General features: G+C 39.2%; 1 protein-coding gene across 9 annotated transcripts in view; it reads right to left on the bottom strand.

Moving 5' to 3' along the window:
- Positions 1–23,237, bottom strand: part of NF1 (neurofibromin 1) — a 289,146-nt gene that overhangs the window by 228,097 nt on the left and 37,812 nt on the right. The window lies entirely within an intron of this gene.

The raw sequence follows: 23,237 nt of genomic DNA, 5'->3' as shown, positions 1-23,237 counted from the left end.
TCTCTCCCTAAGTAAATAAACTTTAGAAAGAGAGAGAGATGAACATCACTAGTGGACAAGGAAATACAGATTCAAATTACAATACTATATACCATTTCTTACCCACCAGATAGATAAAAATTAACATGACAGACAATACCAAGCACTGGCAAGGATACAGAGCAACACGAACACTTACCTGGTGCTGGTGGGAGTGTCCACTGGTTGGAACACTTTATTTTTTTAAATGCTTTTAATGTTTTATTTATTTTTGAGAGAGTGAGAGAGAGAGCGAGAGAGCAAGAGAGCGAGAGAGCAAGAGAGAGAGAGAGAGACAGAGCATGAGCAGGGAAGGGGCAGAGAGAAAGAGAGAGAGAGAGGGAGACACAAAATCCAAAGCAGGCACCAGGCTCGAAGAGTCAGCAGAGAACCCAATGAGGGACTCAAACCCACGAGGTGGGAGATCATGACCTGAGGTGAAGTCAGATGCTTAACTGACTCAGTCACTCAGGTGTCCCTGGATCACTTTAAAAAACAATTTGGAGGGCGCCTGGGTGGCTCAGTCAGTTAAGCATGTGACTTCGGCTCAGGTCATGATCTCGCAGTTTGTGGGTTCGAGCCCCACATTGGGCTCTGTGCTGACAGCTCAGAGCCTGGAGCCTGTTTAGGATTCTGTGTCTCCCTCTCTCTCTGCCCCTCCTCTGCTAATGCTCTGTCTCTCTCTGTCTCAAAAATAAATAAAACATCAAAAAAATTAAAAAAAAAAACAATTCGGCGTTATTTAGTAAAACTAAAGAAGCCTAATTCTCATTCTTAGATATATACTTACTCTACATTCCTGTGTACATACAAGAGGCATCTATAAGAATGGTCATAAGCAGCATTGTTAGCAATAGAAAAAGAATAGAATACACATGTCGTCATTGAGACCATGGATAACTAAACTGTGGTGTACCGAAATAATAAAATACTGTATAGCACTAAAATTGAATGGGGGGAAAAAAAGATGCTTACAAAGAAATCAGAAAAATACAGTATTACTATTCCACTATATAATAATAAAGATCAAAAACAGGTAAATAAAATGACATTGTAGAGAGACATACTATAAAGAAAAGGGGAAATTTTTAATATATAATTCAGGATAGTGGTGAAGAAATGGTAAGAAAAAATGTGAGTGGGACCATTCAAGGGTTTTGAAGGTATTGGTCATGTTGTACTTCTTAATCTGAATTTAGATTGACAAACGGTCATAGTATTACTTTTTAAACTATATGAACATGTTTCATATATTCTTGTGTATATATATATATATATATATATATATTTCACAGTACATTTTAAATCAGAGATAAAAATAACCAGAGAATACATGCAAATTCCTGCTTCTTGAAGCACTGTAACAGTTAAAAACACAAACAAACCTGGAAACAAACTAAGTGTTCCTCTGTAGCAGAAACAGATTAAGTGACCTTCATACAATGAAATATCATACATGTGGTAACACTGAATCTGCTAAATGCACATGCATAAACGAGAACCAAATCTAAAAATGTAGTTTTACTTAATTTTTTTTAATGTTTATTTATTTTAGAGGCAGAGCATAAGTAGGAGAGGGTCAGAGAGAGGGAGACACAGAATCTGAAGCAGGTTCCAGGCGCTGAGCTGTCAGCACAGAACCCAACGAGGGGCTCAAATCCATGAACCATGAGGTCATGACCTGAGCCGAATTCAGACAACCAACCAAGCCTCCCAGGTGCCCTCAAAGACTGTAGTTTTAAACAGCAAGTGTAAAGTACGCTTTTTATGTACAGTATACTTTTTATGTAAAAATGTCAAACTGTAATTAGTTTTATAGACACATACATAAGAGAAAGAATACCCATGCATTACAGAAAGAGTACAAATCAACTACAGAACAGCAGCAGACACTAGAGAGGAGAACTGGATCAGGGAGGAGCGCAAAGAGGGCTTCCACTCTATCTGTTATCTTTTGCAAATCAGAGAGATTTACAGTTAAAAATATATATATCCCCCCAAAAGAAAAATATTAACAGTACTCCTCCTCCCCTCACCTTCACTCACACACACACACACACACACACACACACACACACACACACACGAAGCTACATGTCCCTATCCCCTAGGATAGTACATTCAATTCCCCCAGCTCCTGCTTAATAATGTACATCAATTTAGCATCTGACAAAGCATTAAAAGCATCTGTTGGTGAAAAATCTCTTCATGATTTTTCCATTCACATTCAATACAAATATCTAAAGCTATTAAACAGATTCAAACACTTGCTATTTCTGACAACCAATAATCACAAGTTATAATTTTCCAATTTAATGGGGGGGAAAAAAGAAAAAAAACTAGCTAGTGGTCGATCTACACTAAACCCAAGGTATCCATTATTGAGCTGGATAGAGATACTTTGATAAAATACTGCATATAGTATCATACCTCTCACTAACATGAACATAATTACGGTTTTATTTTTATTTTAAAATTGTGCTTTCACGAAAACTATTGATCCAAGAACTTCATACATTAAATATTTTTAAAATAGCCAAATGGAGACTCAGGGTGGCTCAGTCAGTTAAGCGTCTGGCTTCAGCTCAGGTCATGATCTTACGGTTCATGGGTTCGAGCCCTTCACCGGGCTCTGTGCTGACAACTAGCTCAGAGTCTGAAGCCTGCTTCAGATTCTGTGTGTCTCTGACCCTCCCCTGCTCACACTGTCTCTGTCTCTCAAAACTAAATAAAAAACGTTAAAAAAATTTAAATAGCCAAATGCCTAGGTGTCATCAGCCTAATCTTTAAAGGGGGATATTTCCCTACCTTAAGCAAATAACTGACCCTCAGTTATTGGAAGGTAAATGACTCCTTTGAATCCTCATGCTCTATCTTAAAAAGAAATGCAAAATTTTGCATTTTATCCCACAATATAGCCATAGTTGTTTTAAAACCCTTTTCCGAAAGCAATTTAAGTAAAACTATGTTTCAAAAAGACTACCCAAAGTGTGCTCACGTGCTGGAGCCCGTCGCACCAACTCAGACTCAGAAAATACAGGCCGAAGCATGAGAAACATGGCATGCAATTTGTGTAGAGTGTACAGTGCTGTATAGAATTCCAAGATCTGAAACCCAAAGGAGAAAGAAGAAAAAAGGAACCCCTTCAAAAATCACTATTAAAACAAAAATAGGGGAGCACCTGGATGGCTCAGTCATTGAGCATGACTTCAGCACAGGTCATGATCTCCTAGTTGCTGAGTTCAAGCCCCACATCCACATCAGGCTCGCTGCTGTCAGCTCTGAGCCCTTCAGATCCTCTGTCCCCCACTCTCCTGCCCCTCCTCTGCTCACACACATGCTCTCTCTCTAAAAAATAAACATTAAAAAATAATGGAAAAATAAAAAACACAAGCATGTACTAAAGAGAACAACATTGTTATTAATGCAAAACTTCCTGACTTCCATAATTGTATTGTAGTTGAGAGCGGTCCTTCTTTTGTCTTGAGACACACTGAAGTATTTAAGAGTAAAGGACCATGATGCCTACAACTTCTTGACAAATGCCTCTTACACACACATGTGCACACACAGACACAAAGAGAGAGAAAAGGAAAAATAAAACATGTTTTGGTTTTTACCTACAAAAATAGTCGGCCTCCAGGTCATCATTTTAGCTAATATTTAAATAATATTCAATTATAAAAATGTTCTAATACAGTTCTTTAAAAAGGCATAAACCAACTTTCTAAATCATCCCTTTTTTTAATTATGTGAGGAAACAATGCAATTGATGTTAAAAATTAAAATGGACATCCAAACAGAATGCAACGGGGTACAGCCAAATGTTTCTAATGTCTACCTCTGGGATTCAGCTTTTTAAAAACACATTAACAAAATAATCTAAATTGTTAAGTTTTAATAAATTAAAAATTGCAAAAGAAAAGTCAGCAGTCAGCGAAAATTCCAATCCAGGCTTCACCTCCTTCCTGGAGCTGTGAAAACAATTTCTGAATGGCAAAGATTCTATGTGCTCGTTGTAACATGACATTTAAAACAATCCTAAACTCATCCTGGGAAATGAAGAGGCTTTTCAAATAACAGAGTTCAAGCAGCTGCCACTGTACTTAGTTTACGACTTAGTTCAAGACAGAAGCCCAAGCTATTTAGTCATGTACCTACCAAGGGCCATTTACTATCAGGCTGAATGAAAGAGAATTTCATTCATAAAAAAAAGAAAGATACAGATCAAAATAAACTTGGAATCATCATGAAGAGGAAAAAGCCAACAGAAAATCAGCTTCCAGGCCTAAGTCTTACTGACCTTACATGGAGATGACCCTCTGGTCTACTTTTAACCATTTCCTTCCCAGGCCAAAATGATTTTGTTATAGCCAGAAGGGAGGAAATCTGTTGATATTACAAAATATATACTTTACATAATATACTGATCTTCAATTTATCTGAAAACTAATATGCAAATGGAAGTATTGAGGGGGATATGCTCTTTTGGTCCATAAGGAGACAATTTAAGGAGCACAAGGCAACTGAAATTAGGTATTTTAGCCATTAGTTCCCCTTCAAGCAAAATGAAACAAGGAACTCGTTTCACGGCAAAAATAGTACAGGAATGGCCTTGTGGACCTTGGAATTAATTCATTGGTCTTAACACCTACTCTGTCACTTGGATGTAGCTGGTCCAACAGACTAACAGAATGGCCTGGGGAAGACTCAGTTACAGTGGTGGTTTAAGACAAAATCCTCAAGTATATGCTTTGAATCAATAACTAATACACAACATTGTTTTCCCATAGTCAGAGTACATGAGCCTGATGGTCAGGAGGCATAAGTAGAGTGGTTTCTCTCAGTACTTTCTCTAAAATCCCATTAGCAGAATTCTTGCTTCCAGTGCCTACAACTTTGAGATCTGTCTGCCAGTTTCAAGGCCTGGGATCCCAGGGAAGGAATGATGCCATAGGTTCCAACTAAATTGCAACTTGAAACTGCTTCATGAGCATACAGGCTCTGTGCCATTAAATCAGTCTCTCAATGTCAGCACTCCTGATATTTTAGACTGTGTGATTCTTTGCTGTTGGCGGCTGTCCTGTGCGTCATAGGAAGCTGGGCAACACCCTGACCTCTACCCACTAGTTACCTGTAGTATCACCTTCCAAAGTCATGTGAATTAAAAGTACCTCCAGACGTTCCCCTATGTTCCCTGGGAAGCAAAACTACCCTCAGTTGAGAACCACTGCATTAAATCAACAGGGAAAGTAGGCATTCTAGGAGCTGGTGTAATTCACCTGGATTACTGAAGAAGAGAACCTGGACACACTGGACTACATAAGGGAGACAGGGAGAGCTCTGGAACTCCCGAGAATTCCCTGAAATATATCTTATACATGTATAATAGTAAAAGTTACTGGAAATACACATAAAGCAGGACAACTGAGGATTTATATTCTTCCCTAAGGAAGGTTGAGTTACCCCGCCAGCTGAGGTCCTGAATGAGGACAAAGGAAACATGGAATAGGCAGAGTAGAGGAAAGTAGTTATAAAACTGAACTACAATCTCTCAACGAGTTAACAAAAGCAAGGTCTACCTCATTTGTATATATGTCCTTCTTTGCTTACTATACAGGATTTTGCATGACTGTATGCGTTTCTTCTGTCTTCTCAATGTTACACAAATTTTATTAGCAAAGGTTAACTTTACAATTTAGCCTTTACATAGCAGGATATTCTGATGTGACCCCGAATTTGAGAAATAATTAAAAATAGCCTTAAAATGGATAGTGTGAATGTCACCCAGAAATGGATACATTGGAACTTTGTTCCTTATTTTGGGGAAAGGGTAAGGATGAATTCATTTTTACAAAGAAGACTTCTATCTTCGTCGAAAGCATAGGGTGTTTTCTGTACATAAGATCAAATATCTGATAAAGGCAGGTATGGCTACTGAGTAGCCAAAGGGGTGGACTGTGCCCCTTTGATATCTCTCATCTTCACATCTCCCCTTCTGCACTTTGCTCTCTGATGGTGGGGTTACCATGCTAACTACATTTCTCCTTTGCCGGCTAGCTCCTTGTTAAGGCTCTGCAAAGGGGACACTACAGAGACAGTGTAGGACTACACTAGTCCTACATAGAGGAGGGACAAGAGACTTTATTCTTTCTGTTTACTTCTGGTTCATGTCAACACTGCCCAGCTACATTCTTCCTTTACAGTCTAATAACAGAAAGAACCCTTATGTTTATTATAGTTTCTACAGATCAAGCAGAGAACTAGACAATCAAATATGTTGACTTTTGTGAGATACAATTAAAATTGTGGGTGCCTGGGTGGCTCAGTTGGTTAAGCGTCTGGCTTCAGCTCAGGTCATGATCTCACAGTTTGTGGGTTCAAGTCCCACATCAGGCTCTGAGCTAGCTGTCAGCACAAAACCTAGAGCCTGTCTTCAGATTCTGTGTCTCCCTCTCTCTCTGACCCTCCCCTGCTCACGCTGTCTCTCTCTCTCTCTTTCTCTCTCTCTCTCAAAAATACATTTTAAAAAATTAAAATAAAAAAATAAAAAAATAAAAACAAAAATCAACAAGCAAAAATATCAGTGTATTCCTATACAATAGCAATAATCAGAAGTTGAAATTAAAACTAATTAACTATTAAAATGGCAATCCTCTCAAAACTGATATATAAATTCCCCACAATCCCTAACAAAATAGGCTTTTTTAAATAGAAATTGACTAACTAATCCTAAATCATACATGGATATGCAAAGGATCTAGCTAAAACATTCCTGAGAAAGAAAAACAAAGTTGAAGGATTTACATACCTGATTTCAAATTTTACTATACGGATTCATTAAGCAACACTATGTGGACTGACAAAACAATAGGCATATAGAATCACACCAAGTACAAAAACTAACTAAAAATGAGTTAGTGTAAAACCTAAAATAATAAAACTCTAGAAGAAAACATAGGAGAAAACACTGTGTGACCTTCAATCATCAATAACATGATCTTTTTTTTCCCCCCACAGAAAACAGTTGATAAATTAGACGTCATCAAAGTAACAACATATGCTCTCAAAAGTCTTTAAGAAAACAAACAAACAAGGGGCAGCTGGGTGGCTCAGTTGGTTCCGCGTCCAACTTCAGCTCAGGTCATGATCTCACAGTTCGTGGGTTCAAGCCCAGCATTGGGCTCTGTGCTGACAGCTAGCTCAGAGCCTGGAGCCTCAGAATCTGTGTGTGTCTCTCTCTCTCTGCCAGTCCCCCATTCACTCTCTGCCTCTCTCTCAAAATAAAATAAAGACATAAAAAAAAATATTTAAAAAAGGAAGAAAACAAACAAAAACAAGCCAGAAGTGAGAAGAAAAGATTTGTAAATCACATACCTCATCAAGAACTTGTATTCAGCATATATTACAAACTCTCAAAACACAGTAATTTTTAAAAAAAGGTTTTTTTTAAAATGGGCAAAAGAAGAAAACTTCATGGGTGATATAAATGTCCATTAACTTGACTGTTGTGATGCTATTACAAAGTTACATGTATTTCAATATTCATCAAAGTGTACATTTTAAATATGTGCACCTCATTTACTGTGTAGCAAATGTACCTTAATAAAGCTATAGAAATTCTATTATTCTAGGATAATAAAATATAAAATTCTCAATAAAATCCAACAAAGTTTCTAAGGGGGGTGGGGAGAACCAATGTTTTTGATATTTATTCATACTGGGTGTATATTCAACTCATACTAACATCCAGTTAGGTGCCATTCACTATTTCCTATAGTTTTACGCTTCCACCTGAGCCATTTCTCTTCTGCCTAAAGAACTTCCTTTAGTAATTCTTACAAAGCAGTTTGCTGGTGATTAATTCTCTCAGCTTCTGCTTGTCTGAAAACATCTTTACTTCACCTTCATTTCTGAAGGAATAGAATTTCTGCTAGGAATAGAATTCTCATGAGACAGGCTTTTCTTTTGACACTAAAAATGTCTTTTCATTATTTCCCAGTTTCCACAGTTGTATTCAAAGTTAGCCATCAGTTATATTACTGTTCCTTTGAAAGTAGTGTGTCTTTTGGTCCTTTCTCCTTGATTTTAAGAATTTCTCTTTATCTCTACTGTTTAATAGTTCCATTAAGATTTGCCTAAGGGTACTTTTCCTTTGTATCTATCCTGCTTGGGGCTCGTTACACTACTTGAATCTCTGGGTTGATGTCTTTCATCTGTTTTGGAAAATGTCTTACTATTATTTCTGCAAAAATCTGTTCCCACGCTAATCTCTCTTCTCTAGTCTGGGTCTCCAGTTACACCTCATTCTCCTTCTACTACTGTTGCACAGATCTCAGGTTCTGTTCCACTTTTCCCAATTTTTTTCCTTCCTGTGCTTCCAACTCAATATTTTCTATTGACATGTCTAACAGGTCTTTAGTCTTGTCTTTGGTTATATATTGTCTACTCAATCCATCCAATGAATAACCAAGTTTAGATTCCATGGGCTTTTTGTTTTTGTGATTTTTGTTTTGTTTTTAACATGTCAGGCACTGTACTAAACCCTAGGAATATAGCAGTGAACAAGACAGACATAGTCTACTCACATAGGTAAATTGTGTATATTCAAATGCCTGGTTTTCCCTTCTGTTAAAAGAAAAATGAAGAGTCAGGCAAGGGGTAGGGCAAAGTCCTAGTTTTCAAATGGGCATGTAAATGAAAGACCTTAAGCAACCGGTATTGTTTTTGACTCCTAGAATATCCATTTAATTCCTTTCTGTGGATTCAAATTCTCTGTAGAAATTTTCCAACTTTTCATCCATTTGTCCATCTTTTCCTACTTTTTTTTAGCATATTACAGTTATGTCAAAGTCCCTGTCTGCTAATTTGAATTACCTGTGTATCTACAACTATAGTTTATTTTTCCTCTTGATTATAAATCACAGTTTCCCACCTTCTTGATTGTTCAGAAATTGTTCATCGTATGCTGGATATTATAAATGAAAGAACCTCACACAGTCTACAACGTTATCTTCCCAGTGATGGTTTGTATTTATTCTACTAGACAAGAGAACTGAGAGAGGTGATCGTTTTAATCTTCTCAGCAATTGGACTGTCAGTGCTGTGTTGGAGCTTTAGTTAAGACTCGGTTCACCTCTGGTTCATCCTTCTTCTCCAGTCTGTGCCCAGAGGCTGCAAACGTGAGCAAGCCTCTCCTCACCTACACAGGGCTCTTCCGCTTACAGAGTTTAAGTTAACCTGCTTCATTATTTCTACACCCCTCCAATACTTTTTGTAATGATTCAAAGTTCATCCAGTTTTTCCCTACTTATGGCACTCTCAAGGACTATGCCGTGACCTACTAAATACCGCCCATGAGCGGAAGTGTCCCTGCATATGCCACAGCGGAGATTCATAAACCCAGCTTTCCACCAAAATGGAGCCCTTTTTAACTGCAACCCATTGCCCATACCTCTAGAACTCAGCTGTTCAGTGGGGCCAGGAAATCTATACTTCTAACATGAGTCTTAAAGGATCTGATAATGCTGGCATTTCCACATAAACTAATGTGTCTGTACCACTTGTCTCTCCTCTCCCCTCTCCCAGTTCAATATCAAGAAGGACATTTAAGAAAAAACATACAGTACATCTGATAGACAAATTGAGAGAAGAGTATAAAAACAGAAGTTCAGGGGCGCCTGGGTGGCTCAGTCAGTTAAGCGTCCGACTTCAGCTCAGTTCACGGTCTCACGATTGTGGGTCCGAGCCCCGCGTCCGGCTCTGTGCTGACAGCTCAGAGCCTGAAGCCTACCTCAGATTCTATGTCTCCCTCTCTCTCTGACCCTCCCCTGCTCACGCTGTCTCTCTCTCTCTCTCAAAAATAAATAAAAAACATTAAAAATTTTTTTTAAAAAACAGAAGTTCAGAGTCACTAAATATTTTAAAGAGAAAAGTGTCAAAACATTTAACCACTTTTAAATATATATTAAGAAGAAGAACCACTAGAGTCCATAGTATAATATGAAAAGGAGAAAAAGCACAACCCTTCAATTTTACGTCTGACTGTTCTACCAGAAAACAAAACGGATCAGAAACGATTTTCGCATTTGAAGAAGAACACTGCTGAGAGCCGTCAGAACTCTGAAAGCATAAGGACCCCACCCACCGGTTTTATCTGAATTCAAGTCTACATGAACTAATCCCAGAGTACACACGAAAATTTAGAAACGTGATAAGGGAAACACTGTCAGTGAACTTTGAGAACTCATGAAAAATAGAAAGGTGCCAGACTGGGAATGAGAAAATGTTGCCTCAACTGTCAAAACAGAGGTGGGTAAAGGTGAAAATGTGATTTCAGGCCTATGGACTGAATTTAATGTCAACAAACCAGATAATTCTAAGACTGATTATTATGCAGATGACTTTTAAGCTCCTACAGAAGGAAGGACCACTTATAACAATAATGAAATTTTACTTGTAGAAAGGGAGTTTACAAAGTAGCTTGACATATACTATCTCATGTTTTTGATTCACACAGAGCCTTGTGGAATATTAGGAATTATGCCAATTAATATTCTTTAACAGGTTTACTACACTGGTAATCAGATGAATACCAAAAATACAGTATACCTGATGCTCAGCCTTTTTTAATCCATTTACTTTTTTAAAAATCTCACATAACACTCTCATATACAAAAATACTGTGAAAAGGGATGAAAAATGGCATACCTGAGTCCTGACCACCACTGAAGCATTTACGACAACACGATGGGCCTCAAGGGTATTATGCTAAGTAAAATAAGTCAGGCTGGAAAAGACAGATACTGGATGATTTCACTTAATATGTAGACTCTAAACAACAACAACAACAACACCACAAAACAAAAATGAACAAAACAGAAACAGAGAACAAACTGGTAATTGCCAAAGAGGAGTGGGTGGGGGGATGGGCAAAGTAGGTAAAGGGGATTGAGACATAGATACTTCCAGTTACAAAGTAAATAAATCAAGGGATGCCTGGGTGGCTCAGTTGGTTAAGCATCTAACTTTGGCTCAGGTCATGATCTCACAATTCATGGGTTCAAGCCCGGCCTCAGGCTCTGTGCTGACAGCTCAGAGCCTGGAACCTCCTTAGGATTCTGTTTCCTTCTCTCTATACCCCTCCTCCCTCACATTCTCTCTCTCTCTCTCACACACACACACACACACACACACACACACACACACACTCTCTCTCTCTCTCTCTCAATCTCTCTCGCTCTCTCTCTCAAAAATAAACATTAAAAACATTTTTTAATTAAATAAATAAGTCAAGGGATGCCTGAGTGGGGCTCAGGTCACTGAGCCCCACGTCCGGCTCTGCACTGACAGCTTGGGGCCTGCTTGGGATTTTCTCTCTTTGCCCCTCCTCCACTTGGGTGCACATTGTGGTAAATGCTGGAGCAATAAAGACAAGACAAAGCTCATGGTCTCAAGGTGCCTGAAGTCTGATAAGGAAGAAGGACAATAAGAAAATGACGGTAAACAGTGTGGTAGGTTCACAGAGCATGTAAGAGGAGCCCTTAATTCAGACTGGGCAGTCCGGGAAAGCTTGTCAGAGAAAGTGAAGTCTGAACTGGATTGTGAATCATGTAGGGTTTTGTATGCCATACATACTAAAATGTTTAAACTTTCTTTTCAAAGCTTTGAGCAAATATTCCATCTAATGGCTTATACTTTAGTGAGAGAAGCTGAAGAGTATAATAAAGGGAAATCATGGAATGAGGTGCCATAGGTGGTAGAAGAAAATAGGGACCTTAAATTCAGGCAGTGTAATTAGAGACCGAGATTATAGAAAAGGAAAGAATTACTGTGGGAGTAAATGACAATGGGTGCAGTTTAAGGATACACAGCAATACAGGACAGTATCAAGGACTCGGCTGAACTTGGAGATCATCTTTGATATGGTCATAGTCACCAGAATTAAGATCAAGGAGAGCTGGAGATTAGCTGTTGGATAGGTGATCCACCTTGATATTGAAGTCACTTAGATTAGGCTTGCCAGGTGTAACAAATAGGATATACAGTTAACTGTGAATTTCAGGGGTGCCTGGGTGGCTCAGGCGCTTAAGCATCCAACTTTGGCTTAAGTCAGATCTCACCGTTCATGAGTTTGAGCCCTTCCTTCATCAGGCTCTATGCTGAGAGCTCAGAGCCTGGAGCCTGCTTTGGATTCTGTCTCTGTATATCTCTCTCTCTCTCTCTCTCTCTCTCTCTCTCTGCTCCTCCCCTTCTCTCTCTCTCAAAAACTAACATTAAAAATGTGAATTTCAAATAAATAATGGATAAACACTTAGTATAAGTATTTCCCAAATGTTGATGGACTTTACTTATACTAAAAAGAATTACTCAGGTTTATTTGAAATTCACATTTAATTGGAGGTCGTATATTTTATAAAATATGTATTCACTTTGTTCTTGATTATAAACATGTTCAATGTAGAAAACTCAAATTTTGTTAACTATTAAGAAAAAATAAAATTACATATAATACCTTAATTTTTTTTAATTTTTACTTTTGAGACAGTGTGAGCAGGGAAAGAGGGAGACACAGAATTCAAGCAGGCTCCAGGCTCTGAGCTCTCAGAACAGAGCCTGACGCAGGGCTCAAACCCACGAACTTCAAGATCATGACCTGAGCAGCCAGATGTGCCCAACTGACTCAGCCACCCAGGTGCCCCATAATACCTTAATTTTTATATAACATGAAAGAAAATGCAATCAAATGAGCAAATGTTCACATTATGTTGGTATATTAAAAGAGATTATAAAACAATGTATGTGGTTCAATTCCAACAACCCAACAATAGTAACAGTAGCAAACATTTACTGAGCTCCTTCCAAGTGCAAGAAGATGCCACACGCTTGACACATTATTTCCTAATTTAAGTCTCGGCAACCACCTCTGTGAATCAGGTATTTTTATTGACTCTTTGTTACAAATGAAGAAACTGAAGCTTGAAGAAGGTAAGCTTGGTAACTTGGCCAATAGCTAGAAAGCAGCAGCGGAGCAGAGCCCAAGGATTCAAACACAGGCATCCTGATCTCAGAACCGGCGCGCCCAATTATACACCAAAATTTTAACTGTGGTTCTCTCTGAAGTGTGGCATTATAAATGACTTTTATTCATTTTTTTTGTGATTCGCTGCATTCCACAATGAACACGAATTGCTACTGTATCTTTTTTTAAATAAATATCCAAATAAGAGTTTGGACATTCATCTGCCAAGGCTATTGCAAAAGTATATTTAAATAATCTCAGATTCCTTCTAAGGACCTGTGACTAATCAATTAGTGACTGGAGTTATTTTTTTCAGTTAGAGGACTGGCTCTAAAAAAAATCTATTTTAAGAATTATAAAAGTTTTAGCCTGTCAGTCCCTATTTCTCTGTTTTACAGATAATGAAACAACTCAGAATTTAGATTTACATATCACAGTTGAGGCAGGATAGAAACCAAAGCACGGGTCTTCAATGGTCTGTTGCCACATTTACCAAAACAAAACCGACTACCTCTTCCATTCTCTACTTCCAACCTCAGTAATCAGAGGCCAAAACTGAAACATAACAGGAAACACAAATACCTCCCCCTGCCCCCCCCCCAGTCCATTACCCAAAAGGAAGACCTGCCTGGAGTATAAAAGCAAAACACTTCCCCAGGCCTGAGCTGAGACAGAGGTTAAAGAAATATTCCAAAAACCAAGATGAATGGTTTGAGAGATGGGGGTGGGGAGGACAGGGGCTGAAAAAGTAGATATAACCAATTTAAAAAAAGAAAAAGAAGAAGAAAAAAGGAAAACAGAAATACCCAGGAATCTAATAGGATAAAGCACTCAAATACTACCACAGTTTAAAGCATTGCCACAAATGTAATCAAATCCTAAATGTGATATTCTCTGTGTATGAAAACCGGCTTTACAAAACTGTACAGACAAATGGCAAGATTAAAAAAATGAAGTAAATACATCATCTGTACGTTCCTGTTGGGATTCTAACAAATTCTATTCTCTACCTTCAGAATTCAACTCTCTTCATGTAAAAATCTTCAGTGAGTATAATGCAATGTTATAAAACTAAATAAAAGGGGAGCAATGTTACAACGTCTCCCAACAGCCAAAGAAGTTCTGGTAAGGCGAAAAGAATGGTAAATAATGAAATCAAGGATATAATGTTAAAATGTAGTCTATTTTTATCTAACATATGACCAGATGTGTTAGAATATTTCCACATACTCTCATATGAACATAAAAGGTAAACTGTAACAACTCAACTCTGAGGAAGCAATAATACATTCCTCATTTTACATATTTATTCTATCTGTTCAAAAAAAACTTAGACCTTTTTTGTAAAGCTCTATTTATTGAAAAGTTACTGCTCTAAGGATAACACCCACACTGTAGTTTAAATTCAATTAATTACATGTCATGCGATTGTGAACAACTTGCTCTGCATCTCTAGTTTTATTTTTCCCCAGGCAGGGCAATAATCATGTGAAACTATATAATAATAATAATAATAATAATAATAATAACAACAAAGTATAAAGAAAGGGTAGAGAAAATACTGCACAGGATGATAATCACAGTAACACACTTTTGTGACTATTTACCGCTTCCTTTCATGTGAAAGATTCACATCTAAGACATAAACAAGCCCATGATGTGAGTAGGAAAGGTATTATCCCCATTTTACAGGTAAAAATATAGAAAACAACTTCAGAGATGTTAAGTGACTTGTGCAAGGTTATCCTGAACCCTATACAGTCAAAAGTTCTTTTTCTAACTACACAGTATAGTGCCATCACCCAAATTACATGGAGACCGCCCAAGGAGAGTTGTCAGCAAACTGAAAAGACAGGGTCACCTGAGATCACTATGAGCAGTGATCGCCCACAAGGTCACTGTCTCAGCACACGTTAGGTGGGGGGCGCCCGGGTGGCTCCGTCGTCAGTTAAGCATCTTGATTCCGGAGCAGGTCATGATCTCACAGTCATGAGATCAAGCCGGGCGTAGGGTTCCACACTGGGCACAGAGCCTGCTTAAGATTCTCTCTCTCCCTCTTCCTCTGCCCCCCCCACCCCACACACACTCTCACACTCTCTTAAAAAAAAATAAGTTAGGGGGCGCCTGGGTGGCCCCGTCAGTTAAGCGTCTGACTCTTGATCTCTGCTCAAGTCAGGATCTCAAGGTTTGTTAGAATCCCACATCAGGCTCTGAGCTGATTGTGTGGAGCCTGCTTGGGATTGTCCCTCTCCCTCCCCATGTGCATGTGCTTGCACTCTCTCTCCCTCTCTCGCAAAATAAATAAATAATCTTTAAAAAATAAGTTAGGTAAAAAACGTTTTAAAGTAAACTCGGGCTATTTACTCAATTAATTTCATGCCTCTTGCATGAGACACACCACCGGCTTGGGGGATGTGAAATGAAGGGGGAAAGGATTTCATCGGGAAAAGTTAAGTTCTCTGAAATTCAATAGGATAAGACACTCAACGCTATAAAATATGAAGAGGCACAGGCAACAGCTTATAAACTGTAGTGGCAATCTTAAACCAAACCAAAAGAGTGCCCATCTGTGGTTTAAAGAAAATATACAGTCCGGAACTTTGCACCTCAAGTTGTTACTACTGCAAAGTAATTAGTGCCTATAGGTATATAAAGGTTTAGAGGATACTTTCAATTCTTCATTGTAATAGGATGGGATTAGCTTGGGGCTTTCTTATCTCAACAGAAGCTCTTTTGATGATAGCGTCCATGGTTCAAAAGCCACTCCCAGAGAACTGAAGATTGTAACTGTTATCACTGGCATATGATATTTGAGGTGGTCAAGTAAATAGGTGGTCTACTGCAGGCACCTGAAGAGACTTTAATAAGGGCACTACCAGGGACCAAGGGTGACTCGATCCAATTAAGTATCTAATTCTTGATTTCGGTTCAGGTCAGGATCTCATGGTCCAGGAGACGGAGCCCCAAGTCAGGATCTCCTCTCTGCCCCTCCCATTCATGCTCTATCTCTCAGATAAACTTTTTTTTTTAATGAAGGTGCTACCAATTCCAGTTATTCATATTCTACAATGTTAAAGTTTTCTTCAGTACAACCTCTCAGAGTTCTCTGTTTACTGAAGGCCCCGGCACATAGTATGATATAGAATTACAGATTGCTGAAACCTTAAATTCAGTCACTACAATGCAAAACACCTTAACTTTTCTATTCTTCAAGGTCAAAATAAACTTTGTCTCATCTTTCCCACTCCACCCGCAAGTAAATGGGGTATTCTAAAAGATGTTAGATAAATAAGCCAATGCTTTTATAAATACAAGTCAACCCTCTGCAAAGAAAGAGCTTAAGATGCCCATATTCTACTTCAGTATTGATTCTAAGCCTTTTAACAGTTTAAGCTGACCACAAACCTCCCGTTCTACTTCTTCTATGGAATATTCTCCTCCTTAAACTTCCTTCTTTAGAAAACGAGCCTTCTTATACCTCCTGTCCCTTGTCGTAATCACACACATAACTCCCAACCACGAACAGACTGAGGCTAAAGAAACACATCTGCAAAACACATGTTCTTAATTAAAGCATTTTGTTAAAAGGCAACCATAGTCTATCTAGAACCCCAAAACAGCAAACCTGAAGATGAAAACAAAAATGCCCCCAGAGCAGCCTGAGTAATCCAAAGAAAAAAGATTTAAAAGTAAGACACTACAGTACTGTAGTACTATATATATCACTAGCCTTTCCTTCAAGGACAAAATTCTCCATGCTAAACACATCAAAAAATAATAATAGTAAAAGAAAAGAAGAGGAAGCAGATTTAAGAACCTAATTTCCTACGGTTCAAAATGTCAAATAAAATAAAGTGGAGGAATATTTTTAAGATCAAATGAAACAAATCGCACAACACCTTGTAACACTTTTATATTAAACATCCTAAGCTTGAGGAGTCACATAATACATTCGCTATAAATTCGATGATAAAGCAAGAACATGGATCAATTACAGACCTCCATGAAATGTTACATAAAGGTGCTCTCAGTACCATAAGTATTTGTTAATGAATGCTAACACAGGGTGGAGATATATATATATTAGCCAAGGTACATTTCAGGGGAATATCCAGACCGATCAATCTCCCTTATTTAGTGAAAACACAATAGTCAATAAGCTGTAAAGAACATGTGTAAATCCTACATTAAATACTTTTAGATTTTTCAAAGTGCTTTGCACTCATTATCCTTCAGACGATCTCCTTGAGACTTACCACTAAAAGTGACAAATCCAAGATCACAAAAGTAGTTAATCAGATCTATAACTTGATTCAAAGAACATGCTAGCTTTATGGGAGGAAATATAAATATGTGCAAGTTCCTCCTTAAATCTCTCTTTTAAAAAAAAACCTAGTCACAGGTAAAATATCATTTAACTTATAAGATCTAGGCTGATTATAAACACTACTTTAAGTGTGGTTATTTACATTTAAAACAAAGCCAACATCATTACTCCTTTTAACCAGTCTACCTTTCAACCAGAAATCATATAAAAACACTCCATCAGTGATGTACTATATGCTCATAACTATGCTGGGCACTGGGGTGACTATATAAGAATTCTAACTGAGGCATCTTGCTTTTTAGAAAGTTTACACTCTACTTGACAAAAAGGGAAGAGCAAATACTAAGCTGTGTTCAACCAACCCTCCTGAGGGGAGAAACCCCAGGTGACAAGTACACCAAGAAGTGAGACTGCAGTGAGTTTCATCCCAAAAAACTGCATGGGAAAAATGAAGCCTGAGCTACATAGTGAGGGACGGACAGGAATTTTAAAAGCACAAAGGAGGAACGAAAGCATGCAGGCAGGGGCTGGCACCCACACAGGCTGAGAGGCAGGGATAAGCATGATACACAACACAGAAAGAGACTCAGCCAACCTGTCTGGGACATACGTGCGTGCTAAGGCATAATGAGTAGTTTGGTAAGTCAGCTCCCAATGGGCTGTTAATGACACAGGGAGATGCGGTTAAAAAACTGAAATCATTGAATATTTAAACTAGATAGAGAACCTTAGAGATTCTCTAGTGGACTCTTTTCTTCTTTTTTTTTTCTTTTAATGCTTTTTATTTATTTTTGAGAGACAGAGAGAAACAGCATGAACAGGGAAGGGTCAGAGAAAGGAGGAGATACAGAATCTGAAGCAGGCTCCAGATTCTGAGCTAGCTGTCAGCAGAGCAGACGCGGGGCTCGAACCCACGAACTGCGAGATCATGACCTGAGCCGAAGCTGGATGCTTAACCAACTGAGCCCCCCAGGCGCCCCTAGTGGATTCTTTATTGACAGATGAGGAAAATCTAGGATCCACAGAGATCTATCTAATGGTTAGCAAAAGGACAGGGAAAGTCAACAGCAGAACAAAACTCAGACCCCATTTAGAAGCCTCAGTTCAGTGACAGGCAGCACACTGTGCCAGGGAAGCAAATCTGCTCAAGGATCGATGAGCACATCAATACACAAGGATCTGCAAACATGCATACAAGACAGTACTATGTCTTAGTAATTCCAGTAGACTTGTTTCCAGGGCGAAGAGAACACCACAGCTGCACTACCATTGAGCAAAACCCACTGTTTTGCCAGAAGGAATCATTTTCAAGAAAGCAGAAATCCAGAAGGAAGGCAGAGGCAGAAGCTAGTTTTCAGCTATAAAGGAAATGGGTGGATAAATAGTAGAGGCAACAGGGATCTGGCAACAAAAAGAAAAGATCGATCCACTCAGAGAAAGCGACAGGACCAAGTAAATGCTTGAGAAAAGGAATCTTAGTAAGTTTGAAAGTGAAAAGGAAGGCACTCACACAAAAATAAAATGAGATGCTAAATAAGGTGAGGGTAGTGAGGAAGCATAGAGAACTAATTAAGGATCAGTTGAAAGAAACTTTTTTAAATAGGAGTGCCAGAGTAAAGATAAGCATTTTTTTTCCTCACCACAAGATACCCTTCACCAAAAGAGTATTCACTTTCAACCTACTTTTAAGGCCTTATAAAAATGGCAGACGAGGCTTTAAGAAACAAACCTATGAGATTTTTTTTTTATCCAAAACAGCTTCAAAGTTTTACAAATCTATTTAGACAACATGTAGTTTATAACCTCAAAGACACTTGTCAATCATTTTATATTGTGAGTTTTACACCACATATTCAAAGGACGTTCTAATTAGCATCCAATTTACAGTAACTGGTATGCCATTATTTCAAATCAAAAACCAGAGTTTATTAACTAGTATGTTCTTAAATATGGGTAATATACTGTTTTTACTTGGCCAGATATGGAAAATATGAGTGCTTAAATGAACATATTTACAACAAATCATTTAGGGATAGCTTTTTTTCAATTTGTTTAAAAAAAAAAACTTCAAATAACCACAGTTTTCTTCTATGCCCCTTCAGAAACAAAGTCCTAGAGGGGCAGCTGAGTGGCTAAATCAGTTAAGGGTCCAGTTTCTGCTCAGGTCATGATCTCACGGCTTGTGGGTTCAAGCGCCACGTCGGGCTCTGTGCTGACATCTAGCTCAGAGCCTGGAGCCTGCTTCAGATTCTGTACCTCCCTCTCTGTCTGACCCTCTCCTGCTCGCACTGTCTCTCTCTCTCAAAAATAAATTAAAAACATAAAAAAATTTAAAAAAGAAGAAGAAACAAAGCCCTAGAGAACCAGTGGGGCACACAGAGCTAGGTGAGGCATGTGACAAGGTTTTCTCTAATTCCTTAAGTAACCTAATAAGCCACAATTTAGAGCTACACACCTAAAATATGACAGTATCAATTTAGAAAAGTACTATTCAGCACCATAAAGCAGATTAAGAAAAAGCAGAAGATATAACTGATACATTCATTCAGGGGCACCCGGATGGCTCAGTCAGTTAAGTGTCAGACTTTTAATTTCAGCTCAGGTCATGATCTCAAGGTTTGTGAGCTAGAGCCTTAGTTGGGCTCCACACTGACAATGGGGAGTTGGCTTGGGATTCTCTCCCTCCCTCCCTCTCTCTGACCCTCCCCAGCTCAAGCTCTCTCTCCTGCAAAATAAATAAACATTACATTAAAAAAAAAAAAAAACCAAACCTCAGGGGCGCAGTAAGTTAACTGTCCAACTTCAGCTCAGGTCATGATCTCAGTCTGTGAGTTCAAGCCCCATGTCAGGCTCTGTGCTGACAGCTCAGAGTCTGGAACCTGCTTTGGGTTCTGTGTCTCTCTCTCTCCCTGCCCCTCCCTTGCTCACACTCTGTCTCCCACTCTCTCAAACAATAAACATTAATTAAAAAAAAAAAAACTCAGCAGTCTTTACAAAAATAAATAACTGCTATCTTCACTCCACTTTCTGGCCGTCCACCTTTGGGACTGCCATTCCCCTAATCAAGGACATAATTACTTTCAAAATTGGTAAGAATCATTCAACTTAGGCCATAAGTATTAGGGTTAGGTGAGATACTAGCAGGTTACAGCAATTTCATTTTACCCACTTGGAAACAGGGACTTAAGCTCAAAATGTCAAGCTGGAACACTAACTACACTTCTCTTAACTGAGTCTTCCACATCCAATCGCCAAGCAGTAGCCATCAGAGCACAAAACGTCATCAGCGGTGGCTACGGATACATTTCTGCTTAAACCACCACAAATATCAGAAGTCCAACCAAAACACCAATTCAATCATAAATAAAGTTGGTACCCTTAGACTTGCATATGCTGTCTGGCTCAACATGCACATGTCTTAGCTGTAATAAAAAGTGGCCTGAATCCCTCTGGACCCAGTGAAACAAAAAAGTACAGGCAATATATCCAAAATTTTAAACTTTTAGAAATAGCTGAAACAAATTATACAAACACCTCTCACTGTATGTGCACCTTTTGTTCCCCTCAATAGAAAGGTGAACTCCTCTCTCCTAACTATACTGAATGAGTTACTAAAACAAATCCTATGTGATACTGTTCGGAAAAAGTATCTCTGATTTTCAACATTCGATAGGTTTCATACCGAGGCTCTAGTTATGAGGTCTGCTATGTGACCTTGGAAAGTCATTTAATATCTCTGTGCCTCAGTTTTCTCCCTTTCCAACCTCGAGGTAAACTCTAATTTGAATTAAACATTTAATACTACTATATTAAGTTAAGGTATATAAGTACCTTGTGTTAAACCCAGAAAATCCTTAGACTTTTGTATCGCAAAGTCAGGGCTTCAACCTAAGAGAAGAATGTGAGGAATAATTTGCCCTGTGTATCTGTCTCTTAATTACAACATAAGGAATATATTAAAAATGCTTCCGTTTAAAACTCTTACATCCTTAATTTTTAACAGATGGTGGCAAGTTTGACTCCATATATTCATAACAATGCAAACAATAAAGCCTAAGGTCTTTTAACACTGGAGACAATAAGAAGGAAATATTGACTTGTCTTACTGGGCATATGATCAAAATCATTCTTTTAAAATTTAGAAAACTGTATTTTTTGTATGTGGCAGATAAGCCTAGAGCTCAACAGGTAAGAAGTGAAGAAATCAAGTTTAAAAATTAATTGGGAAAGAAACGAATAAAAAAATTAGAGAACAAAGGTGGTGTGACTCCTTCAAATTCCAGCATCCCTAACATGCTGTCCGCAAGGTTTAGATTTGGGGTTCTTCCCTGTGCCTTTCGAATCCTTTCTCAAGATTATATAAAGTCTTCTCTACCACGTTTTAAAAATTAATCCTCTATCAACCACACAATCCCATATAGGCGGTAACATTTTACTTCCTCAGACAGATCAGTAGTACAGTTGGTTTAGATGCTTTTTGGTCTCGAAGCAAAAGGACGGGTGAAACAACTCACTGCAAGCTCCTGACAGCTTTGAAATTAATTCTATTTTATTTAGGGAGTTTCAACTTCCTTCTCAATCCTGCTGCCTCTTCCCAAATATCTTTCAGGCAGGTCAGAAACACTGGGAGTCCTGTAAGGAAACTGTGTGGATCCGGTAAAAGTGGAGCCCTCCTCCCTGCTCCATTCAGCTCCCATAATCACTTTTATGATTGTATCCAGTCAACAAAATAGATTGATTCAACCTTAAACAGGTCCCTCATCACAGGAAGTCCAGGGAAGAACCGCAGCTGCAAAAAAGCATCCCTTTAAACTACCCCTGACTACCTCCAGCAACACAAAGTTAAACTAATTCCCAGTGACAAAAGGCGCCGTGTGCATTCATTCTGATCAGCCCCAGGATGCAGTGTGTGAAGCTCAAGGAATAAAAAGGCACCTCCCCAAGCTATGAAACTTTTTTTTTCCACCCCAAATATTCTCAATGAAAGTTCTCTCGTGAGCCAAGAGGTGATGGAGTTAAAAACAACAAAACACTAGCCGGATGATCGGCTCCAGGACCACATCCCAGCTGTCCTTGCTCTCCGTGGTCGGGGGCTCAGACGCAGTTTCCCAGTTTTCCTTGCACCCTTCTCCCCTCACTCCCCAAGATTCTCAGTCAAGAAAGCCCTATTCACCTTCTCAGACCGCTGGCGAAATAAAGGGTGAAACTGCAATTATCAAGGAAAGCGGGGGAGGGAAAAATATTTCAGAGGCAGAAGGGAACGAGAACCACGGTTGCCACTGCAACGGCAAGGTAAATGCCAGTCTTGTCACATCAGGATATGGGGGGACGCCCAGGTGGGGTACCGAAAAGATGTGCACCGAATGTGCGCTTGGAGCTGTCAGGGCAGGCTGAGACGAGGGAGCAGAAAGTAAGAAAACCTGTGCTTTCCCTGCTTCTACTCTTCCCCGTCCAAGAGAGGAAGCTGAAGAAACTGGGGGAGGGGCGGGATGTTATCGTTCTCTCATTGGGGGTACACAAGACAGGCCTGGGGGGGGGGGTCCTTCGGGGACTCACTCCCAGTTCGGAGGTCCACTGAGGGAAAAGGAAATCCCTAGATGTTACCCACCTCCGTCCCAACAAAACAAAAAACAAAAAAAAAAAGTAAGGGAGGGGGGAATGATTAAATCCAGATGGAGAGCCCCTGGAAACGCCCCCAGGTCACTCATCCTCATTAGCAAGCGGAAGGGCTGGGATAAAGGGGATGGAGGGTCCGAGGGGTGGTCGGGGAAGAGGCCCCACCCCCCGACTTAGAAGGGAAGGGGAGCCCGAGCGCCCAGCCGTCCCCTCCTTCCCGCACCTCCCCCCTAGGCCACCCCTCTAGTTCCCCCC

Source organism: Suricata suricatta, chromosome 17, assembly GCF_006229205.1.
Source record: "Suricata suricatta isolate VVHF042 chromosome 17, meerkat_22Aug2017_6uvM2_HiC, whole genome shotgun sequence".
NCBI lineage: Eukaryota > Metazoa > Chordata > Mammalia > Carnivora > Herpestidae > Suricata > Suricata suricatta.
The sequence above is the reverse complement of the archived record's forward strand: the minus strand, read 5'-3'. Positions and strand labels throughout refer to the sequence as shown.